The sequence below is a fragment of the Ascaphus truei genome, chromosome 2 (assembly GCF_040206685.1).
Source record: "Ascaphus truei isolate aAscTru1 chromosome 2, aAscTru1.hap1, whole genome shotgun sequence".
Classification (NCBI taxonomy): Eukaryota; Metazoa; Chordata; class Amphibia; order Anura; family Ascaphidae; genus Ascaphus; species Ascaphus truei.
In genome coordinates, this window is record NC_134484.1 from 205,216,138 (window position 1) to 205,223,101 (window position 6,964).

Sequence of the window (6,964 nt, forward strand, 5' to 3'; positions counted from 1 at the left end):
TTCCTTACAATGCATTTAATCTCAGACGCGCTATTAGAGAGGGTCGGGGTTCCTCAGAATTTCACATAGGGTTCCTTAACCAAAAAAAGGTTGGAAACCACTGGTGTAGAGTGTGTTTTGTTGGTGTGTGCATCTGCAGTGTGTGTTATGTGGGTGTAGAGGGGGCTGCAGTGTGTGTGTGTCTTCAGTGTGGGTTTTGAGGGTGTAGAGGGTGGAGGAGGGCTGCAGAATCTATTTGTTTGTGTGTGTATGTGTGTGTGTCTGCAGTGTGTGGATTTAAAGCTGGGCTGCAGTGTGTTTGGGTGTTGAGTGGTGGGCTGCTGGAGTCTGTTTTGTGGGTGTTGGTGTGGGTGTATGTGTGTGTAGTGTGTTTTGTGGGAGTACAGGGGGGCTGCAATGTGTGTGTCTTCAGTGTGTGTTTTGTGGGTGGAGAGAGTGTAGGAGGGCTGCAAAATGTGTTTTGTTGGTGTGTGTGTGTCTGCATTTTTGTGGGTTTATAGGGGGGTAGCAATGTGTGTTTGAGGGTATAGAGGGGAGCTGCTGTGTGTGTTGTGTTTGTGTGTGTCTTCAGAGTATAGAGGGGGTCTGCTGAGAGTGGGTATATACTGTAGAGGGGAGCTGTGTGTATGTACAATTTCATTTACAATGTTCACGTGCAGTAAAAGCATAAGAGTGTAGACGATCATGCTGATAAAAATCAATATGACTACAAATGTGTCTATCTTTTTTATGAAAATGTAAAAAAAAATAAACCTACATTTAGCTTGTAATAGTAATAATCCCTTAGAACAGGACATTACTGGCCAATAATGCCCTGGCTGGGTTAAAGTCCCTCTGCTTTGCCTCAGGCCTTCAACTCTTCCAGCCAGAGCTTTATTGGTCAGTAATGCCCTGTTCTGAGGGGATTATTACTTAATTATAGGCTAAAGCTGTTACATTCTTGGCATTATTATTAAGGTACAGATAAATACAGTACAGTGACAGACAATGCATTTTTTTGCAAATGCTTGTTTTGAATTGATTGTTATTTTTTTCTATTTATGTTTATTGTTTTGACTAAATTGTTATGTATTTGTAGGGGTTGTTTTTATTACATTTTTAGGGTGGGTTAGGGGTTTAATTTATCTAATTGTTTTGTTGGTTAGCGGTTTAGTTTCTTTTATTGTTCTGTTGGTTAGGTGTTTATTTAATTGTATTGTGTTTTGGGATAACATCATTGTTATTCTTTTGTTGTTTTGGTTTAGATTAATTGTATTGATGTGTAGTTTAGGCTTTTTAGTTCTTTTATTCTTGTGGTGTTTAGGTGCTTGTGTATTTCTTTGATTGTTGTGTATTTTTGAGCTTGTTGATTCTTTTTAAGGTTGCCCATTTAATGCTATATTGGTTTAACAAGTCCATATTATATAGGTATAATGTACCACTGTGCCAATCAATGGGTAGAGGTTGGGGATAGTGGCCCTGATGTGGATGGTTAGGCCTCCCAGGTGGGTTGCAGGGGAGGGTGGGTTAACCCCTTAATTACTATAGCGGTGTGATGGTGCTCATCTCAAATCAGGAAGCGGACCAGCAGGGTGAGGTAGGAATGCAGAATAACCGACCAGAGTCCAGGGACAGAGAGTCCTATTAGAATATCCATAGTCGGTAAGCAGGCAGAGGTCAGAGCAGGTAGCAGAGGTGCAGAGTTCAGGCGACAGGCAACAGGTCAGGGCAGGCCGAAGGCAGCTAGGTCAGGGTCATGATCCAGGGTCAGCAACAGGGATTCCAAATAGGTGAAAGTGTAATGCGTGACAGCGATGATCAAACAGAGCTGCAACAAACAGAACTTTGCTCAGCGACTCCCACTGGGAACTGGAGCCTTAAGTAGCAGGCTGCCAGTAACCAAAATGGCCGAACTGAGGAGAAAGAACAGGCAAGCTGGAAAACCCAAACTGCAGCAAACCCCAGCATGTCTCAGGCAGAATCCTAAAAGTACCCCCTCCCCCCCCCATCCCCTTTACAGGAGCGACCTCCGGACGATCTAAATCGGCTTAGCTGGAATTATGCGATTAAATGCCCAGACTAGGCATGGAGCTCCAGGGACTTAATCCATGAGTTCTCCTCAGCGCCATATTTCTTCCACTGGACCAAGTATTGTAGTCCACCATGGGATCTTCAGAATCCAGTATCTGTGCACCTCAAACTCCTCCTGGCCCCCCACCAAGATTGGGATAAGAGAAAGTGTTCTGGACAAACTTTTTGAGGTAGAAGACAAAGAACACTGGAGGCATCTTCAAACTAGCCGGGAGTTCCAATTTAAACACCACCGGTTTACCGGTTTCAGGATCTTGTAAGGTCCAATGAATTTGGGACCAAGTTTGGAGAAGGGCAGTTTCAGACGGATATTCCTTGTAGCCAACCAAACCTGATCTCTCACTTGAAATGGGGGAGGTGGTTGCTGGTGGGCGTCTTTGACCAGATTGGCCTGATCCTCTTACAGAGTAATTGGAGTTCTTAGATTTTGTCGTCCACTGCAGGAACTTCGGAGAGAGGACTGGAAGGGGGAAGGGCAGGATGGTACCCATAGGTATAGAAGAACATCGATTCCAATGTTAAATCATGCTTCATGGAATTGCGAGAAAACTCGGCCCATGGGAGCAGGTCAACCCAGACATCCTGTAGCTCAGAAACAAAACAACGGAGGAATAATTCTAAGGACTGGTTGGCCCTTTCCATGAGTCCATTGGACTGGGGATGATAGGAGGAAGAGAAGTTTAGGGAGATACCCATTCTTTGGCAGAAGGCATTCCAAAATCTGGATATGAATTGGGACCTGCGGTCTGAGACTATATCCATCGAGACTCCGTGGAGGCGGAATATCTCCTTAATAAAGATCTCAGATATTTCAGAAGCTGTGGGTACCTTCCTGAGAGGAACAAAATGGGCTTGTCATGTGAATCGATCAACTACTACTAGTATGGTAGTCATAGCCCTGGAGGGAGGCAGCTCCACAATAAAATCCATGGGAAGGTGGGTCCTCGGGCGGATGTGGACTGCCAAGGGCTGGAGCAACCCACAGGGTAATGTCCTCTGCACCTTAGTCTGGGCATGTGACGGTGAGGAGGTAACCAGGCTCTTAAACAGGGCTTGACCTTTATTTGGTTACTTCTTATCCAAATATTAGGGCTCAAGAGTGTCAGCTCGAGCCCAGCAACTGTACATGTATAATGTGTATTTTGCAACAATAATTTGTTTTTATGTTTTTACCTTTTCAGGGATGCCAGTGAGCAGGGATTGCTAGGGTATGAGTTTCAACAGGGTTTTTGCAGAGAAATTGTTGTCAGAAAGAGCCAAGGTAGTTGGGGTCCGGAGTTGTCAGTTCCCCTAAAAATGTACCCGAGAAACATGCTTGGTTCTCGGATACATGTAGGCACATTGTCCCGGCAATATCTCCCCTTGAAAATGCTTGCGCGACTCACTGCTAGGGTTCCCTGCTTCAGCATAGCCCAAAATAAGCAGAAAAAGACAGCGCACTGACAAAAAGAAGCAGGAGGAGGCTCACTAGTACAATAAAAAGGTATATTCCATAAAGGGATCAAACATCACCCCCAGAAAGCAGCAAAAAGCACCACACCAACGCCTTTCGGGCCGTGTGCCTTTTATCAAGGGGTATTATATAACATTTGAACAGTCTGCAGCTGTATACAGAACCCATTCGCTCAATTGAGTGATGTCACGGGTCACTAGCCAATCCGCATCGAGCTCCTTCGTGCGGTTGCTCTGATAGGGCAGTATACGAGTATCAAACAAACCCAGCTTTATTGAGACCCAGCCAATCTCAATGCCTCTGACGTGCAAGCAATGTACTGCACTCTTCTCTAATAGGCTGAGTCAGGAGACAGCATGCACCAATTAGCTGAGCCTAGAAACAACAAGGACAAGTTTATCAAAAACTCACATTGACACTCCCATACATTGCGAATCGTGTCGTCACTCAATCGGCTCAGAACAAAACTCTCCGCCCGCGGATTCTGACTCCGCCCCCCACTCTGGCGCACGACGGGTGCACTCGTCCAGCCTCCCCACTGACGCACGTTCCAAGCTGTGCCCCGCTCTGATTATGGCCAGGACCGGCGTGGGAGTGATGCGCATTCTAGTCTCCGCCCCCTAACCTCTGTGACGAATGCGGGTCAGGGCGCGATCAGCCCCACCTCCATTCCTGATCAGGCTGCATCATAGGGCACACCTGTGAGCACCAGCAGCCTATTGGATTCTACGTCCTGGTTCTACCCTGGCTTGCTATTGGAGGGCCTTCCTATATATACCTTCTTGCTGCATACTCTCATTTCTGAGCATAGTCTAGTGTGACGCCGTACCTTGCTGCATTCCTGTTCCGTGACCTTGCCTTGCCTTGCCTGTTAACCTCTTGTTTCCTGACCCTGCTTCTCTACTTGGACTCCGCACCTCTCCTCTTCTGATCCGGCTACTAACGACCATTCTCCTGTCTCCAGTCCTGACCTTGGCTAAGTACTCCAACGATCCTATACTCTCCAATCCCGAACTTGGCTACGCACCCTGACGATCCGCAACTCTCCACTTCTGACCTGTACTTACAGTACAACTATTCTCACATCTATATTCCTGACCTGGCTTGCACGATCAATCTACTCCTAGGCGTGCCACGTGGCTGTGGGTTGGCGTTAATCAATACCCTACCTCAGCACTGCGGTCGCGCTTCTTTTTTGTGAGCTACGCGCTCCATGTGGTCCATCAGGATTGTGATGTGAGAAGTTGTCCTCTCATGTAAATATCTCCATTCTTCTAGAGCCATTTTCATAGCTTGTAGTTTCAGATTTCCAACATCATAATTCCATTCTGCAGCAGAAAATGTATTTGAAAAGAAGGCACAGGGGTGGAGTTTCCCATAAAAAGCCTTCCTTTGAGAAAGAACGGCTCTGGCTGCTAAATCAGATGCGTCCACTTCCAGTACGAAGGTTTTTTTAGTATCTGGATGGATCAATAGAGGTGTGGAAGAAAAGGCAGACTTGAGTTTCTCAAAAGTCAGAAGAGCCTCAGAGGACCATATCTTGGGAATGTCCCCGTTTTTAGTAGGAGCCATAATGGGTGCAACTACCTTGGAGAAGTTCCTGATGAAACGTCTGTAGTAGTTGGCAAACCCAAGAAATCATTGAGTTGGTTTGAGGCCTATCGGTAGGGGCCAATCCAGCACTGCTGATACTTTCGCATGATCCATCTCAAATCCAAGGGAGGAGATGAAGTATCCGAGGAAGGAAATCTTCTTCTATTCAAACTGACACTTATCGAGCTTGCAAAAAGGGAGTGATCCCGAAGTCTTTGGAAAACCTTTCTAACCTGTGCCCGATGTTCAGACAAAGAACTGGAAAAAATAAGGATATTGTCCAGATATACCACGAGAAATCGATCAAGTAGATCCCGGAAAATCTCATTGATGAAATGTTGAAATACGGCTGGTGCATTGCATAACCCGAAAGGCATGACCAAGTATTCGTAGTGGCCATCACAGGTATTAAAGGCCGATCGATGGTACAATCATAAGGCCAGTGTGGATGTAACACACTGGCAAAGTCCTGGTAGAAAACTGGAAGGCATGACAAGCAAGTCTCTGTGGGTAGCCGAACCTCGGAGATAGTGCGAGACACTGGAAGACAAGATCTATAGCAATGTTGTCCCCAGGCTGTCACCTGACTGCTCGTCCAATCGATTTTGGGGTTGTGGTGGTGTAACCAGGGAAGGCCTAGGACCACGGGAGTTGAGTGAGAGCATATGACATAAAAAGAAAGTGTTTCTTTGTGAAGGACCCCAACCGAAAGCAGCAACAAATTAGTCTTGTGGATGATGGTCCCAGGTATCAGGGGTCTTCCATCAATGGCCACAAAAGTCTTAGTGAAGATGGATGCTGGTCCCCAGGTGAGAGAAACCATCAGGAGGAGCCGTGAAGGTTGTGGTGAAGGAAGAATAGAAGAAATGTCCAGAAGAATATTCCTCTATCTTCACTGGGCATTGGGGTTTTCCTGATTTAGGATAGTCTCAGACATGATGACCTTTGATCTCACAGTATAGGCACAGCCCCCTAGTTCGTATTGCCTGCCTTAAACAGGTGTGATAGAGAGCTACTGTACTAAATAAAGAAATGTCCACCGAGGAAATAGCTACAGTAATCAAAGACCTTAAATCCTCTAAAACTCTAGGACCAGATGGTCTTTCAAATACAGTATCAATTACTAGCTGAAAGTACCAGGTTTTAATCGGAAATTCTAAGAAACGGAAAAATATTGAAATTTATAAAAGGGTAATTTTTTTTTCTTTCGTTTCTTAATGCAAAATCCCCTGCTAAAATATCAGCAACATAATAGTTTAATGGCCTCTGTGGTCTTGAAGTGTTTGATCGAGAGCCTCAAACGTGTTTGGGGGCAGGGCCGGATTAAGAACTTTAGAGGGCCTATACATTGAAACTATTAGGGTGCTCCCCATATGTAATTTAAAATAAAAACAATACTAAACCATAAAATAAAATTGTATTTTTCTAAATGACGTAAAACTTACATGTATGCTTAAATTAAAATAGCATTTTTTACAATTTCAATAAAACTGCTTCATTTTTAGATTGATCAAAAATGTATACAGAACGCATAAATATTTGGCATTATTACCATAATTTTTTTAAGTTACATAATAAATCAGTATAATACTTACATTTGCTTTGAAAATAATTGCAATATTGAAAATTAGACAAAAGTTTTGCACATATGAAAACAATTTTTAAACAAATTCTTAGTATAGAGATTCTGCCCTTTCTATGGTCGCCCAAAACGATAGTGAAATGAGATTAAGCGCGAAATGTGGGGGTTACAAAAAGCCATGCATTGGCCGGGATGCAGCAACGAGCTATAGAGGACTAACATATAAAATGTCCTGACATCTAACGGTGAAAATTAGAATGATATTA